Raw genomic sequence first — 23,591 nt, forward strand, 5'->3', positions numbered from 1 at the left:
CATCACAGGGCACAGTAAACAGGTGAAATTATCACCCTCACACACGGGCAGAGCCCATTGGAGAGGTCCTGAATTTCACACATAGACACAGCCCACAGTGTGGATTGTGTCTGTCATATGTGAACATTCAACTGTAGTTTGAATGCTGACTCATTTCTAATTCTGGCAGGTTAGATCTCATCTATCTGGACATATCCAGTTGGAGAGATGTTAACTCTTATTCCTGGGCTTGGGGTCACAGGGTGGGATCATGGGTCCATATGAGCACAAAAGTCTAGGACATACTGTGACTTAATGTATATTGTGGAAAGCCCGAGGTGGTACAGAGGGTGTCATAAGAGAGCATGGCACACAGGTGAGATTATGACACTCATGTATACACCCAGTCAACAGTAAATATTGCCTTTCTTCCATATGAACACAGCCCACTGTTGAGGTTCTGAATCTCACATGTGAAGAAAGTTAAAGTTGGAAAATTGACTCATACTTGCATTCGGTTCACAGGTGGGTTGATGACTCTCAGACCAAGATCCAGCCTATCTGTGAGGCTTTGACTCCACTAAAAGGACACAGTCTGCAGGAAGGATAGAGGCTGTTATGGACAGATTCAGTAAACTGTTGAGATTGCAGGTCATACACTTAGACCCAAAAATACAGGAAGTGGCGCCTCTCATACCTAGAACCAAAGCATGTTCAGGATGATTAATCTCATCCCTGGACCTTCCTGTGACTGTGATTGTGACGTATACCTCAGCCTAGCACTTGAGCAATTTTACTCTCCTGCCTGGGCTCAGCCCACAGGTTGGGTGTAACATCTTGCTGCACCAGGCACTTAGTCGACGTGAATCTATTATCTTGTCTTGGTTCTTCCCACAGAGAGCATTTTGACATATCACTGCTCCTTGCACACAGGTTATGTGACTCTCCTGCTAGTGTTTTGCCCACATAGGCTATTGTGACATATCGCTGAGTCCAGCACCCAGCTGATATAATCCTCCAGCCTGTCCTCTGCCCTCAGAAGGCATTGTGACACCCTTTAGGTTCCTCACATGGGTGATGTGACTCTCCTGGCTCCCCCTTCTTTCAATGGTTATTGTGACATACTGCTGTACCCAGTTCCTATGTTATATGACTTTTTTCTACTGCTTAGGCTGTGCCCAACAAGGGATTGTGAAGTATCTCTTGGCCCAGCACCTAGGTGATTTGACTCTCTTCTTTTTCCCAGGCTCTACCTCATGTATTGGAACATATGGCTGGGTCCATAGCTAGGTGTTGCGAGTCTCCTGCAAAGGCCCTGCCCACAGGCATATTATAACATATTCTTTCATTCATTACCTAGGGGATGTGACTCTCCTCTCTGCCTGCGACCTGCCATATTCAGAAATTGTAACATATAACAGGACCTGGCACCTAGGTTATGTGATTCTCCTCTACTGACTGGGCCCTGCATATTTGGAGGATTGTGACATTTCACTGGGTCAAGCACCAAAGAAATGAGAAGCTTCTGTCTTGGCCATGCCTACAGCTAGACCTTATGACATATCTCTAAATTCCTAATGTATGAGATGTGGCTCTCCTTTTCTGCCTGCAGCCTTCCCATAGGAAAGATTGTGACTTATTGCTGGGCCAACAACCAGGTGATGTGTCTCTTCTGCCCGGGACTTGCCCACTGGCAATATTGTGACATATCACTGGGTCCAGCACTCAGTTGATGCGACTCTTCTTTCTGTTCCCTGCCTTCAGAGAGATTTGTGACATATCTCTAACCCAAAACCAAGGTGAGGCAACTCTCCTCACCTTGCTTACTGTTTACCCACAGGTGAAATTGTGACATGTATCTTTTCCCAGCCCATAGGTATGACTATGACTGATACCTTGAATTAGCCAATAGAAGAAATACTGTCTCTCATAGCAAGGCTTAATAGAAATGAGTAAAACTTTTAATCTCTTCTTTGTACAAAGATCATAGATGATGACCACTGTCTTGCATATCATGTAAAGCCTTCGGATGCTATACAGAGTGTCATCACAGGGCCCAGCACACAGGCGAGATTGTGTTTTTCATATGCACACTCTGCCAACCATTAAGATTGATATTCTTGCACATGGACAGAGAACACTTCTGAGCTCCTGAATCTCACACACAGATACAGTGTAAAGTTGGAATGGTAACGGTCATATGTGAACATCTGGCCACAGTTGAGATGGTGACTCATTTCTAAACCCAGCTCATAGACAGGAGAGGACTCTCCTATCTGGACCCAGTCAATCAGAGAGATACTGACTCTCATACCTGGACTTCATTTCACAGGTAAAATCATTGATCTACACCAGCATAGAAGTCTCAGAGTGAAATGTCACCGACATGTATATTATATACATCAATCAGGTGGCACAGAGATTGTCCTAACAAGACCCAGCACACAGGTGAGATTGTGACACACATATGCACACACAGATGACAGTAAAGATTGTCATTTTTCCACATCAATGCAGCCCTCATTTGAGGTTATAAACCTCACATTCAGAGCAATTCAAAAGTTGAAAAATTGACTCTCGGCCGGGCGCGGTGGCTCAAGCCTGTAATCCCAGCACTATGGGAGGCTGAGACGGGCGGATCACGAGGTCAGAAGATTGAGACCATCCTGGCTAACATGGCGAAACCCCGTCTCTACTAAAAAATACAAAAAACTAGCTGGGCGAGGTGGCGGGCGCCTGTAGTCCCGGCTACTCGGGAGGCTGAGGCAGGAGAATGGCGTAAACCTGGGAGGCGGAGCTTGCAGTGAGCTGAGATCCGGCCACTGCACCCCAGCCTGGGCGACAGAGCAAGACTCCGTCTCAAAAAAAAAAAAAGAAAAATTGACTCTCATACATGTATCCGGTCCACAGTTGTGTTTGTGACACTAAGATAAAGATTTAACACGCCAGATAGGCTGGGACTCCAACAAATGGATGCAGTCTTTTTTTTCTTTTTTTTTTTGAGACAGAGTCACTCTATCGCCTGGGTTAGATTGCAGTGGCATGATCTCAGCTCACTGCAACCTCTGCCTCCCAGGTTCAAGCCTCCTGCCTCAGCCTCCCAAGTAGCTGGGATTACAGGCGCCCACCACTACACCCAGCTAATTTTTTGTATTTTTAGTAGAGATGGGGTTTCATCATGTTGGCCAGGTTGGTCTTCAACTGCTGACCTTGTGATTCGCCTGCCTCATCCTCCCAAAGTGCTGGGATTACAGGCGTGAGCCAGTGCACCTGGCCTAGGGATGCAGTCTTAAAGAGAGATTGAGTTTCCCATGCATGAGTCCAATCTACCATTGAGATTTTGACTCGTATACTTACACCCAACATACAGGAGGTGTTGAGTCTCGTACCTAGATTCATGACATTTGGGAGACTGTTAATCATATCTATAGACTTTCTTGCAGGTGTAATTGTGGCATATGTTTCTGCCTAACACCTGAGTAATTTTACCCTCTAGGATGGGCCAAGTTCAGAGATGTGACTGTGACATGTCACTGGACCCAGGACCTAGGTGATGCAATTACATTCTCCTGCCTTGGTGCTGCCTTCAGTGGGCACTGTGACATTTTGCTGGGCCTTGCACTTAGATGATGTGAGTCTCTTCTCTTGCATTGGTGTTGCCTACAGTGGAACATTGTGACGTATTACTGAGCCCAGCACCAAGGTTATAAGACTCTTCTGCTGCGCCCTGCCCAGATACGACATTGTGCTAAATTGCTGGGTCCAAAATTAAGGTGATTTAACTCTCCTGCTTGGGCTCTGCCTACAGAGGTCATTGTGACATATATCTGCACCCACTCCTCAGGTGATGGGACTCTTCTCCTTCAGGGTCCCTGCTCACCAAGAAGATTTTGACTTATTTATGGATCCAGCACCTAGCTGATATGCCTCTTCTTTTTAGGTTCTGCCTGCAGGGGACATTGTGACATATCACCAGGCTCAATACCAACGTGACCTTTTTTTTTTTTTTTTTTTTTTTTTGCCTTGGCCCTTCCCTCTAAAGGCGTTGTGACATATTTCTGAACTCAGCACCAAGGTGATGTCCATCTCTTGCTTGAATCCTGCCCACGAGAAACACTCTGACTTGCCTCTGGGCCCATCAACAATTTAATGTAACTGGGTGAATCACTTGAGGTCAAGAGTTCGGGACCATCCTAGCCAACATAGTGAAACCCCGTCTCTACTAAAAATACAAAAATTAGCCAGGTCTGGTGACTCATGCCTATAATCCCAGCTACTCAGGAGGCTGAGGCACGAGAATCGCTTGAACCCAGGAGGCGGAGTTTGCAGTGAACTGAGATCACACCACTGCACCCCAGCCTGGGTGAAAGAGCGAGACTCCATCTCAAAAAAAAAAAAAAAAAGAAAAGAAAAAAGGAAAAGAAAAAAGAAAATTAGCACTCTCTTGTATATGGTATAAAGCAGTTGGGTGGTTCAGAGAGTGCCTTCGTATGGCCGAGCACACAGGTAATATGGTGTTTCTCATATGCACATCCTGTGAACCATTAGGATTTTTACCCTTATACATGAATAGAGCCGATTGGTGAGGATATAAATTTTACATGCAGACAGCCCACAGTTGTCATTGTGACTGTCATATGTGAACATCTTGTCACAATTAAGATGGTGATATATTTCTTTTTCTTTTTTTTCTTTTTTCTTTTTTTTGAAATGGAGCCTCGCTCTGTCACCCAAGCTAGGGTGCAGTGGCACAATCTCGGTCTATGGTAACCTCTGCCTCCCAGCTTCAAGCGATTCTCCTGCCTCAGCTTCCTGAGTAGCTGGGATTACAGGTATGCACCACCACACCCAGTTAATTTTTGTATTTTTAGTAGATACGGGGTTTCACCATGCTGGTCAGGCTGACCTTGAACACCTGACCTTGTGATCCACTTGCCTCAGCCTCCCAAAGTGCTGGGATTACAGGCATGAGCCACCGCACTGAGCCAAGATGCTGATACATTTCCCAACCCAGGTTGCAGGCAGGTGAGAGCACTTCTACCTATACACAGCTGATTAAAGAGATGTTGAACCTCATACCTGGGCTCAGGACCACAGGTACAAGCATGGGTCTTCACCAGCAGAATATCTCAGAGCATGTGGTGACTCTCCAGCATAACGTACAAAGGTCTCAGGTGGGACAGAGAGTGTCCTAACAGGATCCAGAACGTAGAAAAGATGTTGACGCTCCTATGCACACCCAGTCCACAGTAAAATATGTCATTTTCCCACATAATCACAGCCCGATGTTGAGATTCTGAATCTCACACCTGAAAGAAGCTGAAAGATGGAAAATTGACTCTCATACATGGATCTGATCTACAGGTAGGTTGGTGACACTAAGACCAAAATTAAGCACACCCATGAGACTATGACTTTTCTAAAAAGACACAGTTCACAGGAGCAATTGATGCTGTCATGAACAAATCCAGTCCATGCTGAGATTCTAACTCATGTACTTAGACCCAACATACGGAAGGTGTTGACTCTAATGACTGGAACTAGGATATCTGTTATATTATTAATCTCATCCCTGAAATTTTCTGCAGGTGTCATTGGGACATACACCTGTGCCCAACAGCTGAGTGACGTGACTCTCTTGCTTGGACACAGCTCACAAGGGCCATTGTAAAATACTGCTGATCCTATTACCCAGGTGATGTGAGTTCCCTCTCCTGCTTTGGCACTGCCCATAGGGAACATTATGACATATGACTGGGACCTGCACCCAGGTTATGTGACTCATCTGTTTGTGCTCTGCCCACGTAAGATATTGTAACATATTGCCAGTCCAATATCCAGGTGATTTAACTTTCCTGCCTGTGCCCTGCCTATAGAGAGCATTGGGACATATCTCTTCACCCATCTTTCAGGTGACGGGACTCTATGTTTCTGCCTGGTCCCTGCTTACAAGGGAAATTGTGACATCTCACTGGGCCTAGCACCTAGCAGATGTCTTTTCCCTTCTGCCAGAGTTCTGCCCAAAGAGGAGATTGTGACATATGGCTGGTCCCAACAGCACGGTGACATGGCTGTTTTGCCTTGGCCCTGACCTCAGAAGACATTGTGACATATTGCTTGACTTAGCATCAAAATAATGTGAGTCTCCTGCCCGGACTCTGCCCACAGGAGGCATCGTGACATGTCTCTGGATGCACCAATTATTTGATGAGACTCTACTCTCTTATTTGAGATATGCCCATTAGAGAGACTGTGACATATCCCTGGACTCAGCACCTAGGCGATGTGACTCTTGTTCCGTGCCTGAGCAATGTATATATTGTGTATTGTGACACATGGCTGGGTCAACACCTAGGTAATGCTACTTTTCAGCATAGGTTCTTCCAACAGTAGTATTGTAACATAACTTTTCATTCATCTTCTAAGTGATGTGACTCTTTTTTACTGTCTGGGCTCTGCCAACAAAGAAGATTGGGACGTATCACCAGACCCACCACCTAGGTGATGTGTGTCCTCTCTTTTATGCAAGTCTCTCATATTTTGAGTATTGTGACATATTGCTAGGCCCGACACCTAGTGTATGGAAGGCTCTTGCCTAAACCTTACACACAGAAAGCCTTGTGATATATCTCTGCATACATTACATAGGAGATGCCACTCTATACTGTTTGCACCCTACCCATAGGAGAAATTGTGACATATTGCTAGGAGCAACATGCAGGTGATGTGACTCTCCTTCCTGCCTGATCTCTGTCCTTAGGAAATATTGAGAAATATCTCTAGATCCAAACCCAGATGATGTGGCTCTCCTGCTCACTCCCTATCCACAGGTGGGATTGTGACATATGTCTTTACTCAGGTAACAGATGTGATGATCACCCTCATTCCTCAAACCTGCCAATAGGAGAAACACTGTCTTTTGTAGGTTGGCTTAGAAAAATGGGTAAGGTCCTTGGTCTCCTCTTTGTACAAAGATCATGGAGATTTATCACTCTAATGCATGTGGTATAAAGCACTCAGTTGGTACTGAGAGTGTCAGCACAGGGCACAGCACACAATTGAGATTGTGTTTTATACATTTACACGTGGCAGTCATGAAGATCATCACCCTCACACATAGACGGAGCCCACTGGAGAGGTCCTGAATCCCAAATGCAGACACAATCTACAGATGCAATTGTGACAGAACATTCAGCCACTGCTAAGACAGTGATTCATTTCTAAACCCAAATCATAGGTAGGTAAAGACTTTTCTGTCTGGAACCCACCAATTGAAGCGATATTGACCCTCATATCTGGGCTTAAAGCCACAGGTGAAATCATGAATCCATTTTAGTATTGATTTCAGAACAGAGATATCAGAACAGATTGTGACTCTCATGCATACAACATAAAACCCTTGTGCGATACAGAGAGTGTCCTTACAGGGCCCAGGAATCAGATGAGATTGTAACACCTGTATGCGCACCCAACTGATAGTAAAAAGTGTCATCCTTCCACATGAACACAGACCTTTTTGAGGTTCTTAATTTCACACCCTGTGGCAGAGGAAAGTTGGAAAATTGACTATCATCCATGGATCCAATCCACAGGTAGGTTGGTTAATCTCAAACATTCTGCATACATGTGAGGCTGTGACTCTGCAAAGAGGACACAGTTTGCAGGAGGGATTGAGGCTGTCATGTATGGATCCATTCTCTCATTGAGATTGTGACTCCTGTTTTTAGAGCCAACATACCGGACATATTTATGACTCTCATAAATAAAACCTAGATATGTTCAAGACTGTCAGTCGCATCCCTGGACCTTCCTAGGTGTGATTGTGACATAAGCCTCTGCCCAGGACCTTAGTAATTTGACTCTCTTTCTTGGGGTCAGACGACATATAAAAATATGACACATCCTTGGACCCAGCACCTAGGTGATGTGACTTAATTCTTTTGCTGTCGCACCACCCACAGAGAGCACTGTGACATATCAAAGTGCTCTGTAGACAGGTTATGTGACTCTTTTGCCTGTGTCCAGACAACATTGGCCATTGTGACATATTGTAGGGTCCAACACCCAAAGGATGTAACTCTTATGACTGGGTTCTATCTACAGAGGGCATTGTTATATGTTTCTGTGCTCATCACTTAGTTGATGTGACTCTCCTCTCCTGCGTGGGCCATGCCTTCAGGAGAGTGGGAGATAGGGAGAGTGACTTATTCTTAGGCCCAGAACACAGGTGATGTAAAACTTCTTCGTGGTCTCCTTCCTCAAGTGTTACTATGATATATCATTAGGCCCATCACATAGATAATATGACGCTCCTGGTTTTTTCTGCAACTTGTGCACAGTGTGGATTGTGAAATATCACTTGGCTTAGCAACTACATGGTGTGACTCTCTTCTCATGCCTAGGCCTTATCTACTGCGTTGGTTGTGACATGAAGCCGGGCCCAGTACTAGATTATGTGACTCTCCTCTTTTTCCTGAACCCTACTCACAAGAGGCATTAGGACATATCTCTGGGTCATTCACCTTGGTGATGTGAATCTACTGCCTGGGACCCACCCACCAAGGGATATTATGAAATATTGCTGGACCCAGCACCTAGTGATATGACTCTCCTCTTTTGCCTGGGCACTGCTTACGTGTGTATTGTAATATACAGCTTGGTTAATCACCTGAGTGATGTGACTTTCCTGCATAAGCTCTGTCCACAGGGATATTATGACAGATCATTTTGTTCATCACCTAGGTGATGTGACTCTACTCTTTTTCCTGAGCCCTGCAAAAAGAAGAGATGGTGACATGTCACCGGACTGAGCACCTTGATGATGTGACTATCCTGTCTTGCTCGGGTTTCACATATTATTGGTATTGTGACAAGCCTCTGTGACCAACACCTATGGGTAGGAAAACTTCTGCCTGGACTCAGCCCAAGGGGGCCCCGGGACGTTTTAAAAAGACATGTGACTTTAAAAATGTGACTGTCATTTTCTGCCTATACCCTGCCCTCAGGGAAGATTGTGGCATATTACAGAACTAAGCAACCTAGTGATGTGTCTCTTCTGACTGGGGATTGCCGACAGAGACAATTGTGACATATCACTGGGCCCAGGACCCAGGTGATGTGACTCTGCTGCCTGTTTCCAACACTCAAGAGAGGACTGTAACATATCCCTGGCCAAGAACTCAGGTGATTTGACTCTCCTGCCTTGTCCTTGCCCTCAGAGAAGATTGTGACATATCTTCAGCCCTAAACCCAGGTAATGTGACTTCCCTGCTTGCTCCTTATTCAGAGGAGAAATTATTACATATATCCTGGCCCAGCTCACAGGTGTGATGACGATTCTCACCTCAAACAAGCCAATAGAAGAGATACTGTTTCTCATTGCTCGGCTTAGGAAGACTGGTAAAATACCTGAGTCTCTTTGTATGAAGGTGACAGAGAACTACCACACACTTGTATACAGAATAAAGCCCTTAAGTGGTACAGAGAGTGTCATCACATGTCCCAAAGGGGATATTGTTTCTTGTATGCACACCCAGCCAGCTGTTAGGATTGTCACCCTAACACTAGGATACAGCCCATTGGAGAGGTCTTGTGTCTCACATGCAGATGCAATCCACAGTTTGATTCCTGACTGTCATATGTCAACATCTGTCAAAGGTGGAATGGTGACTCATTTCTAGACCCAGCTCATAGACAAGTGAGGACTCTCCTGTCTGGGCCCAGTTAATTTGAGAAATATTAACTTTTCTACCTGGGCTTAGGGAGCAGCATAAAGGTCTCGGGCAAATTGTGGCTCTCATTGCTACGCTAAAATCATCTTGGGTAGTATACAGAATGTCCTAATGGGGTTCACACACAGGTGAGATGGTGACAGTGATAGCCACACCCAACTGACAGTAAAAATTGCCATCTTTCCTCATGAATACAGCCCACTGTTGAGGTGTTGAATCTCATAATCAAAGGCAGTTGAAAATTAAAACATTGTCTCTCGTTGGTAGATCCAATCCACTGGTGGGTTGGTTACTCTCAGATCAAAATTCAGCACACTAATGAGGCCATCATTCCAGTAAGAAAGCAGAATTCACAGAACAAATTGAGACTTTCATGTACAAATTCAGCCCACTACTGAGATTGTGACTCATTTACTTAGACCCAACATATAGGAAGTGTTGACTCTTATACCTAGAATTGGGACATGTGTAAGACTATTCATCTTTTCCTCAGACTTTCCTGCAGAAGTGATTCTTACATATTCTTCTGTTTGGCATCTGAGTGACATGACTCTTGCTATGGCCTAGCCCACAGATGGAATTGTGATGTGTTGCTGTACCCAGCACCTAGGTGATGTGACTCAATTTTTCTGCCTTGGCACTATCCATATAAGGTATTTTGACATATCTCTGGGCTATATGCCCAGGTTATATGACTCTCCTGCCTGTGTCTTGTCCACAAATGATCATGAAATATTGCTGGGTCCATCACCCAGGTGATGTAACTCTCATGCCTAGGCCCTGCCAACAGGGGGCATTGTGACAAATCTCTGTGCCAATAACCCAGGTTATGTGACTCTCTTTTTTTGCCTATTCCCTGCTCACAGCAGGCATTATGACATATTGCTGAGCTCAGCACCTAACTGATGTGATTCTCCTTTCTAGTTTTTGCCCACAGGAGAGATTGTGACGTAACACTGGGCCTCAAACTAAGGTGATGTTACACTTTCATTTTTGAACTGTATTCAGAAGGCATTGTGACATATTCCTGGGTACAGCACCAAGGTTATGTGAGTCTCCTGTTTGCACTTTGCCCACAAACGGCATTGTAACGTATCTTTAGACCTATCAACTATTTGATGTGACTTATTTTTTTAAAGTGAAAGCAAGTTTATTAGAGAAGTAAATAAAAGAATATCTACTCCATAGACAGCGATGCCCTGAGGGCTGCTCGTTGGCTTTTTTAATGGTTATTTCTTGATTACATACTAAACAAGGGATGAACTATCTGTGAGTTTTCCAGGAAATGGATGGGCAGCTTCCAGAAATCAGGGTGCCTCTCCTTTTTACACTATATAGGATACCCTCTTAACATTGTCATGACATTTGTAAAGTGTCATGGTGCTGTTGGGAGTGTCTTTCAGCATACTAATGCATTACATTTAGCATATAATGAGCAGTGAGGACTACCAGAGATCATTTTCATTGCCATTTTTCTTTTGGTGGGTTTCTGCTGTCTTTTGTACCACATCCTCTTCCATCAGAAAGATCTTTGTGAAAGGTACCTTATGCTGACCTCTTGTCTTAGGTCCTGTGACATAGAATGCCTAATCATCTGGGAGTGCAGGAATTGGGTTACTTCCTTTCTTTTTGAGGTCCCAAGATAACTGATTATCTTGATCTGATTATCTTGCCTGTCCCCCTCTCACAGGTTAAATTTCAACCTATGCTTTTTCCCCAGCTCTTGGGCATTATGTCCATGCTCATATAGAAAACCAGCCACTAGGAGTGATTTTGACTCTGTTAGCTAGACTTTGAGTAGTGTGTAAAGTCTTCAGTCTCCTACATTTAGAAGGGTAATAGAAGTTGATAAAATGTAAGCATATTCTATAAATACTTTGAGTAATACAGACAGTATAATAAGGGCCCAGCACAGAGTGAGACTGTGACTCTCATAGGCATACCAAGCCAACAATTAGGATCATCACTTCCAAACAAGAAAGCAGCACATTGGTGAGGTCCTGAACCTCACATGCAGGTGCAGTCCACAGTTAAAATTCTGATTGTCACATGTAGATCTGAGAACAGGTTGAACAGTGACTGATTTCCAGATTCAGCTCAGAGGCATGGTGATGACTTGCATCCCCGGATCTAGCCATAGGAGATCTGTTGACTCTCGTAGGTAGCCTTAAAGCAATGGGCAAGGTCCTGAGCTTTCTACTTGTATGAAGGTCACAGAAGATTACAAAACTCACGCATATTGTATGACTCCTTGAGTGGTACACAGAGTGTCATAACAGACCCCAGCACAAAGTTAAAATTGTGATTCTTACAGGCATACCCAGCCAACAATGAGGATTGTCCCTCTCACACATGAACAGAGACCACTGGCGAGGTCCTGAATATGGCACATGGATGCGGTCCCCGGTTGAAATTGTGCTGTTCACACTCATCCATTACTGGGTGCTGGGTTCATGGTATATGCATTTTGTAAGAATTTATAAAGCTGTTATTTTATAATATATGTGCTTTTTATGTGTGTAAAATTAAAAACATAATTTTTGATTTTTCTATGTATCTCATATTTCTTCCACAATCAATTTTTGTCACATACTTTTCTGGAAAATAGATAATTTCATCTAAATTTTCAAGTTTAATGTCATGACATTTAAAAAAAAATTATGTTTGAATCTTTTTTTTTTTTTTTGAGACGGAGTCATGCTCTGTCGCCCAGGCTGGAGTGCAGTGGCGCGATCTTGGCTCACTGCAAGCTCCGCCTCCCGGGTTCACGCCATTCTCCTGCCTCAGCCTCCCGAGTAGCTGGGACTACAGGCGCCCACAACTGCGCCCGGCTAATTTTTTGTATTTTTAGTAGAGACGGGGTTTCACCGTGGTCTCGATCTCCTGACCTTGTGATCCGCCCGCCTCGGCCTCCCAAAGTGCTGGGATTACAGGCGTGAGCCACCGCGCCCGGCTATGTTTGAATCTTGAATGTATCTCTAAATATCCTCTTTTGTCCTTTGTAAAATTTTTATTCCCCTTGAAAGTTTATCTACTTTATTATTACATTCAAAGAACAGCACTACTTTTACTCACATGTTATTATCGCTGAGTAACAAATGAATCAGAGAAGTTGAGAAACTTGTCCAAGGTTACACAGGTACTCTGAGCCTGTTCTAACCATTGTACACATGGTGTCATCCAGGAAAACACATGCAATACTATCTCTAAAGGTCCATAAAATCACATCTATACACATGCAAATTTGTGTAAAAACAAAATGAACTTATACAGAGTATTCCTGCAGAAAGGCACTGGTTGAGGGTCTAGAAGGTCACATAGAAGAAGCCTTCTCTGTTTTTGTTGTTTTGTTGTTTGTATAAAGATAAGGTCTTGCTATATTGTCTAGGCTGATCTCAATCTCTTTGGCTCAAGCAATCCTTCTGCTTCAGACTCCCAAAGTGCTCTCTGTCATATTTTAAAAAGTACTTATTGGGTCAAGTGTGCTGGCTCATGCCTGTAATCACAACATTTTGGCAGGCCAAGGGGAATAGATTGTTTGAGTACAGGAGTTTAAGTCAAGCCTGGGCAATGTAGTGAGATCTCATCTCTACTAAAAATAGAAAAAAAAATAGCTGGGCATGGCGGCACACACCTGTAATCTCATCACTTTGGGAGACTTTTTCTTCTATGATTAAAAACAAATCTTGGTGTCTGGCAGCCGGGCACAGCCAGGTAAGGTGAGGGCAGGAGGCAGAATCTTGCAATCCCTGGGCTGCGTTGGCTTTTTCAACATTTCTTTTTCTCCGCAGCTACACAGAGAATTTCTTCAGTGTTTGATCTTACGCATCTTTGAATCCAAGCATCTCATTCTTTGCCTTATACATATTAAAAATGTATTCACAGTTCGTAAAACATAATCTATCAAGAAATATTCTAAACAAAAACAGTCTCTTTATAGAACCTAGTAATGCACCTTAATTCCTTACAATTTGTGTTAAGAATTACTAGTATAATGATGTTTTCTAACATGTAATAAGTACTTTTAGATGTTTAGTGCTTGTAATATATTATAAAAACCTTCTCAAAATTAACCTGCGACTCCAAAGAATATGTATGGCCCAAACAGTTGTTTTCTTCCCAACACCAAGGAATGGCATACCAGGCTGTCTTCAAGTTGAGGACAGGTCATAAAGACAAATTTTAAAAAAGAGAAAAAACTGTCTGCAAACTTGTTTCTACACATTGGTCTTACATCATTTTTACACATTTCTCCATCAATTTTATTAATTCTGAATGAACCACATTACCTGAAGTGGTACAAATAATTGTTTCAAATTGTAGAATCCCCAGGAAACAGAAAGAAGCAAAAGCAAACTCTCCCAAAGAAAGTCACATCTATTCCAGACCTTGATGAACCTTGCAAATTTTCCATTATGTGCAATGACTAGCAAGCAATCAAATATAACAAAGTTGACAATAAATAAGATAATGTGAAAGACACCAGAAAAAAATATAACAGAAACAAATCTGCAAAGACATCCAATATTAGAGTTATTAAACACAAAAACTCAAAAACAACTACGCTTACCATAGCTAAAAAAGACAAAAGAAAGTTTCTGCAGGAAAGAAGAAATGATATAAAGATTCTAAAAATAAATTGTAAAATGAATAATACAATAATTAAAAACTAACCACATTTGGACTTACATGTACAAGACAGAATCAGTAAACTAGATGCTAGATCAGTAGAAATTAGCACATATGCAACAAATATCAGTCTCAGAAAAATGCCTGGTAAGTATTGCAAGCATTCAAAATTTAAAACTGAAAAACATAAGGTTGATAGTACTTAACCTTTCTCAAAAGTAAAAGCACTGCACAACTCAATTCCTGAGTTAATATTAAAGCTTGACTGAGACAAAACAAGGACAATTATAGACAATCTCATTCATAAAGACAAAATTTTTTTTTTTTTGAGACTGTCTATTGCTCTGTTGCCCAGGTTGGGGTGCAATGGCCCAATCTCAGCTCACTGCAACCTCCGCCTCCCGGGTTCAAGCGATTCTCCTGCCTCGGCCTCCTGAGTAGCTGGGATTATAGGCACATGCCAGTATGCCAGGCTAATTTTTGTATTTTTAGTACAGACGGGGTTTTACCATGTTGGTCAGGCTGGTCACGAACTCCTGACCTCATGATCCACCCGCCTTGGTCTCCAAAAGGGCTGGGATTACAGGCGTGAACCACTGCACCTGGTCAAGACAAAAATTTTTTAAACCAATTACAAACAAAGTGACTCTTTCTCTGTATAAAATGAATAAAACCATCAATAAGTTTATCTCAAGAGTACAGGATAAGTTGAACACTGTATAATCTACATGTCTACATAAAATAGGCACAGTCTACATGTAGACACAGTTACATGTCTACATAAAATAGGCTTGGTAACTAGAAATAAAAGAATATTTTATTTTACTTTCTAAATATACAAGGTATTTCAAATAAAGTACAGCAAACGTACATAATAAACTACTGAAAGCTTGTATTTTAATGTCATAAATGTAATAACTATGTTGGTGTTCAAGATTTTTATTAAACATTGCATCCATGGTTTTAGCCAACAGGTTAAAATGAGAAATCAGTTACACGATTATACTGGCAAAGCAGAACTACTCGATAAACTAATAAACTATTGGTTCTACCTAGGTAGATTGGATCCTTGCAAAGCAACTAACACAAAAATTGTGCATATATATCGAGGATTTAAAACTTCTAGGAGAGGCCCGGTGGGGTGGCTCATGCCTGTAATCCTCGCACTTTGGGAAGCTGAGGCGGCAGATCATGAGGTGGGGAGTTCGAGAACAGCCTGGCCAATATGGTGAAACCCTGTCTCCACTAATAATACAAAAATTAGCCGGGCATGGTGCCTTGGGACGCTGAAGCAGAAGAATCGCTTGAACCTGGGAGGCGGAGGTTGAAGTGAGCCAAGATTGCGCCACTGCATTCCAGCCTGGGTGACAAAGTGAGACTCTGTCTCAAAAACAAAAAACAAAATATAACAAAAAACAAAACTTCCATGAAAACATGAAGAACAATATTGTTATTATAATTGTGGGAAAATAAAAACTTCTTAGACATCGCACAATATAAAAATTATACATAGGCTGGGAGCGGTGGCTTGTACCTGTAATCCTAGCATTCTTTGAGGCCCAGGCAGGCAGATCACTTCAAGTCAGGGGTTCCAGACCAGCTTCACCAACATGGTAAAACCCTGTCTCAATTAGAAACACAAAAATCAGCAGGGTGTGCTGCGCATGTCTGTTGTCCCAGCTATTCGAGAGGCTGAGGCATGAAGAGCGCTTGAACCCAGGAGGCGAAGATTGCACAAAGATTGCAGTGAGCTGAGATTGCGCCATTGCACTCCCTGGGTGATAGAGTGAGACTTTATCTAAAAAAAAAAAAAAGCATTAAAATATTTATAAATTAGACTATATCAATTTTAAGAATTTTTGATTATCAAAAACATAAAAGCCTGTTTTAATAAAGATGGTGAAAAGGCAAATCATAACTGGGGGAAAATCGTTTAAAAACACATAGTACAAAAAATTAGTATTTAGAAAATATATATTACAGAATATGTATGAATAAACAAGGAAATGGAAAACATAAATAGGACAGATGACAAGTCTTAAAGCACAAACTTATGAAAAATGTTAACTTCATTAGTAACTATGGAAATGCTCAATAAAACTATAAATAGTATGTCTAATTAACCATTTTGTCAAAAAATTATGTCTAGCAATTCCAAGAGTTGGTAAAAGCTATGCAATATCTGGAATGCACAAATATCCACTGGCAATAGACTTGATTTATAAATTGATGTATATTTACACTATGCAATAGTGAAAATGGAGAGCTATAGCTATGCAAAGCAACATGAAAATAAAACAATTATAAATAAAAAAGCAAGTCAGATGAAAACTCATGCTAGCATGTATAGACAGGCAAATAGTATGTAACGCTGAAACATATACTGTTAATAGACAAAATTGCACAAAGTACATAATAACACAAAATTCAGATAGAGGTCACTATTGGGTAGGAGGTTAATAGAAGACTTTAGAGGTATTGACAGGAGTGTGTGAGGATTTTATGCAGCAAGACTGAAAGTTTTATAAGAATAAAGAGCAAAATTTATTTTTTCTCCATTTTATCTCCTAAGGCTAGCAGAAAGTATGGCACAACGTGTGTGCTCCACACACATTTATCAGTTAAATGAATAAATTCCCCTTGTAAACGGTCGAGCTGTGCAAACCAAGACTTTATTTATTATTGTTTAGTTGATACAATCGAATAGAAGGTAATAAACTGTAAAATTCAGAAAGCACTGTTGAAAGTTTGATGTTACTTCGGCATTCTTAGGTAAAATAGAGTAAAATTTTTAGTTTCTAAGTTTGTGACCATTATAAAATTAAATTGCCACGTGAGAATGAAAAATGAAATCTTACTTTAAGCGAGCATAATTTGAGAGGGAAAGGTGAAAAGAGAAAAGAAAAACTGAAAACTCGGTTGGGTCAGATATGCCAGTTCTACTCTATACTTTCTTTTTTTGGAAATAGTTCCCTCCTGACGCAGAGGGAGGCTGGCTGGGGCACCCTGGGCCCCTCTGTCCTTGTCGCGGTGGCAATGACTGATATCTGCTTAGGCGCGAGGGGTGCGGCCCTGCGCTGGGCTTGAGCCTGCCCGGCCCAGCCCCTCCTCACTTCCCTGGACTCTTCACGATGTCTACCCGCCCCCGCACAATCGTGAGCGTCCCTCTGGTGGAAGGGAAGGTGGCAGCAGAAAACCAGTGGGAGGAACTGGCCCCGCAGGTCCAGGAGGGCTCGCCCAGCTGTGGGAAATGCCCTGGTTGACGGCGGATTTCCGTGCACCGAGCTGAGCCCCGACCCCGGCTTTGAGCCCAGGGGTCCCCGCGCTGGGCGACCTTAGGCGTGGGTGCTCCGGCTGCTGCGGTGGTTCCTGCTGTGCTCAGCTGGGTCACGAGTGGAACTGGTGCCCGCCAGAAGTGAAGGAGGTGCCCCGCAGGCGGGAGGAGGCGGTAGCCGTGGTCCCTGTAAACCAGGCCTTGCTGACAAATCTCAGACGCCAAGAACAGAAGAACGGAGAGTTTCAGCCAAATGGACGAACTGTTGGAGCGGCTGAGGGTGAAGCTGCCCAAACTCCTCAAAGCGGAGCAGCGAAGCAAACACCAGAGGAGAAGAAAAATGAAAGTCAAAGAAAATTAGCAGGAACCAAAGGCAGATGCTAACGCAGTGCAAAACAGTTCACACCATGATAGAAAGAGTTGATGAGTCTCAGAAACTAATCTTAGTGACAGAGCGAAAGGACAGCAGTGAACGTGGTAAGGTGCTGACGATTCTGGTCCACTAGAACAGTAAATACCATCACAGTCACCACACAGTGAGTTACACCTGCATCATTTCCTATTTATTCCTAAATGAATAAAGGTGATTCTCATCACAAGTGCAAATAAAAAGTTATTTATCTTTTCTTTTAAACTGAAGTGTCATGCTTTAACTTTTTTTTTTTAGTTCTTATAATTTTGAAAATGAAATTGACATTTGTATGGCTTATGAAGTTTTCGATAGTCTTGCATTAGTTGAATTGTTCTAAGTAAGTATATTGTAAACTAAGAAGAGTAAACTGTATGTGTTTTACATATTAAAGGCTCAAAGTAACAAATAATGTATCTGTTTATGATTTGAAAAGTTCAAAGTTTGATTATTTATCCATACATACACAGAATAGTGTATCATGCTAAAACATTTGTTTTTTAAAGTGGCAGCCATAGTTCCTGCCTGTCTGGATATATTTTGGACTTTTGTATGTTAAATACAACGCAAAAAAACTTTATTATGTTTCAGAAAATCTTAGATTGGTATACACAAACAAACTTCAAAGGAATATCATATGGTGTTCCTTTAAATTAAGCATTTAAATGAAAGCACAGCAAGGCTTTCTTAAGATGCTAATCTGCTCTATATAAAAATTTCTAAAAGATTGTAAAAGATTTGTAAAAATCGGAGATCCATTCCAAGATAGCCAAATAGGAAGAGCTGTGGTCTGCAGCTCCCAACATGATTGAAGCAGAAGATGGGTGATTTCTGCATTTCCAACTGAGGTACCTGGTTCATCTCATTGGGACTGGATGCACAGTGGATGCAGCCCATGGAGGGTGAGCTGAAGCAGGGCAGGGCATCACCTCACTCAGGAAGCACAAGGAGTTTGGGGATTTCCCTTTCCTAGCTAGGCAAAGCCAGAACAGACTGCACTTGGAAAAACAGGACATTCTCATCCAAATGCTGCACCTTTCCCAAGGTCTTAGCAACCAGCAAACAAGAAGATTCTCTCCTATACCTGGCTCAGCTGGTCCTGCACCCATGGAGCCTTGCTCACTGCTAATGCACCAGTCTAAGATCAAATGGCAACACAGCAACCTGGCTGGGGGAGATGCATTCAACATTGCTGAGGCTTGAGTAGCCAAACAAAGTGGCTGGGAAGCTTGAACTGGGCAGAGCCCACTGCAGCTCAGCAAGGCCTACTGCCTCTATAGACTCCACCTTTGTGGGCAGGGCATAGCTGAACAAAAGGCAGCAGACAGCTTCTGCAGATTAAAACGTTCCTGTCTGACAGCCCTGAAGAGAGCAGTGGTTCTCCCAGCATGGCATTTGAGCTCTGAGAATGGACAGACTGCCTCCTCAAGTCAATCTCTGACCTCATGTAGCCTAACTGGGAGACACTTCACAGTAGGGGTCGACAGACACTTCATATAGGCGGGTGTCCCTCTGGGACAAACCTTCCAGAGGAAGGATAAGTCAGCAATATTTGCTGTTCTGTAATAATTGCCATTCTGCAGCATCCACTGGTGATACTCAGGCAAACAGGGTCTGCAGTGGACCTCCAGCAAATTCCAATAGACCTGCAGCTGAGAGACCTGACTGTTAGAAAGAAAACCAGCAAACAGAAAGGAATAGAAGCAACATCAACAAAAGGACATATACACCAAAACCCCATCTGTAGGTCACCAACATCAAAGACCAAATGTAGACAAAACCACAAAGATGGGGAGAAACCAGAGCAGAAAAGCTGAAAATTCTAAAAACCAGGACACCTCTTCTCCAAAGGATTGCAGTTCCTCACCAGCAATGGAACAAAGCTGGATGGTGAATAACTTTGATGAGTTGACAGAAGTAGGCTTCAGAAGGTCGGTATTAACAAACTTCTCAGAGCTAAAGGAGCACGTTCAAACCCACCACCAGGAACCTAAAAACCTTGAAAAAGGGTTAGACAAATGGATAACTAGAATAAACAGTGAAGAGAACACCTTAAATGACCCAGTGGAGCTGAAAACCATGGCATGAGAACTTCGTGACACATGCACAAGCTTCAATAGCTGATTCAATCAAGTGGAAGAAAGGCTACCAGTGATTGAAGATAAAATTAATGAAATAAAGTGAGAAGACAAGGTTAGGGGAAAAATAGTAAAAAGAAATGAACAAAGCCTCCAAGAAATATGGGACTATGTGAAAAGACCAAATCTACGTCTGATTGGTGCACCTGAAAGTGATGGGGAGAAAGGAACCAAGTTGGAGAATGCTCTTCAGGATATTATCCAGGAGAACTTCCCCAACCTAGTGAGGCAGGCCAACATTCAAATTCAGGAAATACAGAGAACACCACAAAGATACTCCTCTAGAAGAGCAACTCCAAGACACATAATTGTCAGATTCACCAAGGTTGAAATGAAAGAAAAAATGTTAAGCGTAGCCAGAGACAAATGTCAGGTTACCCACAAAGGGAAGCCCATCAGACTAACAGCGGATCTCGCAGCAAAAATCCTACAAACTAGAAGAGAGTGGGGGCCAATATTCAACATTCTCAAGGAAGAGGATTTTCAACCCATAATTTCATGTCCAGCCAAACTAAGCTTCATAAGTGAAGAAGAAATAAGATCCTTTACAGACATGCAAATGCTGAGAGATTTCATCAGCACCAGGCCTGCCTTACAAGAGCTCCTGAAGGAAGCAATAAAAATGGAAAGAAACAACGGGTACCAGCCACTGCAAAAACATGTCAAACTGTAAAGACCATCAATGTTATGAAGAAACCATCAATTAACCAGCAAAACAAACAGCTAATATAAAAAAGACAGGATCAAATTCACACAAAACAATATTAACCTTAAATGTAAATGGGCTAAATGCCCAATTAAAAGACACAGACTGGCAAATTGGATAAAGAGTCAATACCCATCTGTGTGCTGTATTTAGGAGACCCATCTCACATTCATATACACACATAGGCTCAAAATAAAGGGATGGAGGAAGATCTACCAAGCAAATGGAAAACAAAAAAAAAAAGCAGGGGTTGCAATCCTAGTCGCTGATAAAACAAAATTTAAACCAGCAAAGATCAAAAGAGACAAAGAAGGATATTACATAATGGTGAAGGGATCAATACAACAAGAAGAGCTAACTATCCTAAATAGATATGCACCCAATACAGGAGCACCTAGATTCATAAAGCAAGTCACCAGAGACCTACAAAGAGACTTAGACTCCCAAACAATAAAAACGGGAGACTTTAACACCCCACTGTCAACATCAGACAGATCAACAAGACAGAAGGCTAACAAGGATATCCAGGACTTGAACTCAGCTCTGCACCAAGCAGACCTAACTGACATCTACAAAACTCTCCATCCCACATCAACAAAATATACATTCTTTTCAGCACCACATCACACTTATTCTAAAATTGACAACATAATTGGAAGTAAAGCATTCTTCAGCAAATATAAAATAACAGAAATCACAACAAACTGTCTCTCAGACCACAATGCAGTCAAATTAGAATTCAGGATTAAGAAACTCACTAAAAACTGCAAAACTACATGGAAACTGAACAAGCTGCTCCTGAATGACTACTGGGTAAATAATGAAATGAAGGCAGAAATAAAGATGTTCTTTGAAACCAATGAGAAAAGACACAACATACCAGAATCTGTGGTGCACATTTAAAGCAGTGTGTAAAGGGAAATTTATAGCACAAAATGCCCACAAGAGAAAGCAGGAGAGATCTAAAATTGACATCCTACAATTGCAATTAAAAGAACTGGAGAAGCAAGAGCAAACAAATTCAAAAACTAGCAGAAGGCAAGAAACAACTAAGATTAGAACAGAAGTGAAAGAGATGGAGACACAAAAAACCCTTCAAAAAATCAATGAATCCAGAATTTGTTTTTTTGAAAAGATCAACAAAATTGGCAGAACACTAGCAAGACTAATAAAGAAGAAAAGTGAAGAATAAAATGGATGCAATAAAAAATGATAAAGGAGATATCACTACTGATCCCACAGAAATACAAACTACCATCAGAGAGTACTATAAACACATCTATGCAAATAAACTAGAAACTGTAGAAGAAATGGATAAATTCCTGGAAACATACACCTTCCCAAAACTAAACCATGAAGAAGTTGAATCTGTGAATACACCAATAACAGGTTCTGAAATTGAGGAAATAATGAATAGCCTACCAACAAAAAAGGTCCAGGACCAGATGGATTCACAGCGGAATTCTACCAGAGGTACAAAAAGGAGATGGTACCATTCCTTCTGAAACTATTCCAATCAATAGAAAAAGACAGAATCCCCCCTAACTCAATTTATGAGGCCAGCATCATCCTGACAAAAAAGCTTGGCAGAGAAACAACAAAATAGAATTTTACACCAATATCCCTGATGAACATTGATGCAAAAACTCTCAATAAAATACTGGCAACCCAAATCCAGCACCACATCAAAAAGCTTATCCACCACAAGCAAGTCAGCTTCACCCCTGGGGTGCAAGACTGGTTCAACATGTGCAAATCAATAAACGCAATCCATTACATAAACAGAACCATCGACAAAAACCACATGATTATCTCCATAGATGCAGAAAAGGCCTTTGACAAAATTCAACAGCCCTTCATGCTAAAACTCTCAATAAACTAGATATTGATGGAATGTTTCTCAAAATAATAAGAGTTATTTATGACAAACCCACAGCCAATATCATACTGAATGGGCAAAAACTGGAAGCATTTCCTTTGAAAACTGTCACAAGACAGGGATGCCCTCTCTCACTACTCCTATTCAACATAGTGCTGGAAGTTCTGGCCAGGGCAATCAGGCAAGAGAAAGAAATAAAGGGTATTCAGTCAGGAAAAGATGAAGTCAAATTGCCCTTGTTTGCCGATGACTTGATTATATATTTAGAAAACCCCATCATCTCAACCCCATGTCTCCTTAAGCTGATAAGCAACTTCAGCAAATTCTCAGAATACGAAAGTTTTCAATGTGTAAAAATCACAATCATTCCTATACACCAATAACAGACAGAAAGCCAAATCATGAGTGAACTCCCATTTACAATTACTACAAAGAAAATAAAATACCTAGGAATACAATTTACAAGGGATGTGAAGGACCTCTTCAAGGAGAACTACAAACCACTGCTAATGAAATAAGAGAGGACACAAACAAATGGAAGAAATTTCCATGCTCATGGAAGTCCTTGCCCATTCCTATGTCCTGAATGGTATTGCCTAGGTTTTCTTCTAGGATTTTCTTCTAGGGTTTTTATGGTTTTCTGGTTTTAGGTCTAACATTTAAGTCTTTAATCCATCTTGAATTAATTTTTGTATAAGGTGTAAGGAAGGGATCCAGTTTCAGCTTTCTACATATGGCTAGCCAGTTTTCCCAGCATCATTTATTAAATATGGAATTCTTTCCCCATTTCTTGTTTTTGTCAGGTTTGTCAAAGATCAATGATTGTAGATGTGTGGTGTTATTTCT

General features: G+C 41.9%; 1 protein-coding gene and 1 long non-coding RNA gene across 2 annotated transcripts in view; both read left to right on the forward strand.

The window, feature by feature from the left end:
• LOC105464255 (zinc finger protein 729-like) overlaps window positions 1-23,591 on the forward strand; it is a 424,831-nt gene that overhangs the window by 79,282 nt on the left and 321,958 nt on the right.
• Window positions 1,344-5,025, forward strand: LOC105489681 (uncharacterized). The gene is made up of 3 exons (XR_011617615.1): window positions 1,344-1,778; window positions 2,312-2,427; window positions 3,920-5,025. It is a non-coding gene; the product is annotated as an uncharacterized lncRNA (long non-coding RNA).

Source organism: Macaca nemestrina, chromosome 20 (genome assembly GCF_043159975.1).
Source record: "Macaca nemestrina isolate mMacNem1 chromosome 20, mMacNem.hap1, whole genome shotgun sequence".
Lineage (NCBI taxonomy): Eukaryota > Metazoa > Chordata > Mammalia > Primates > Cercopithecidae > Macaca > Macaca nemestrina.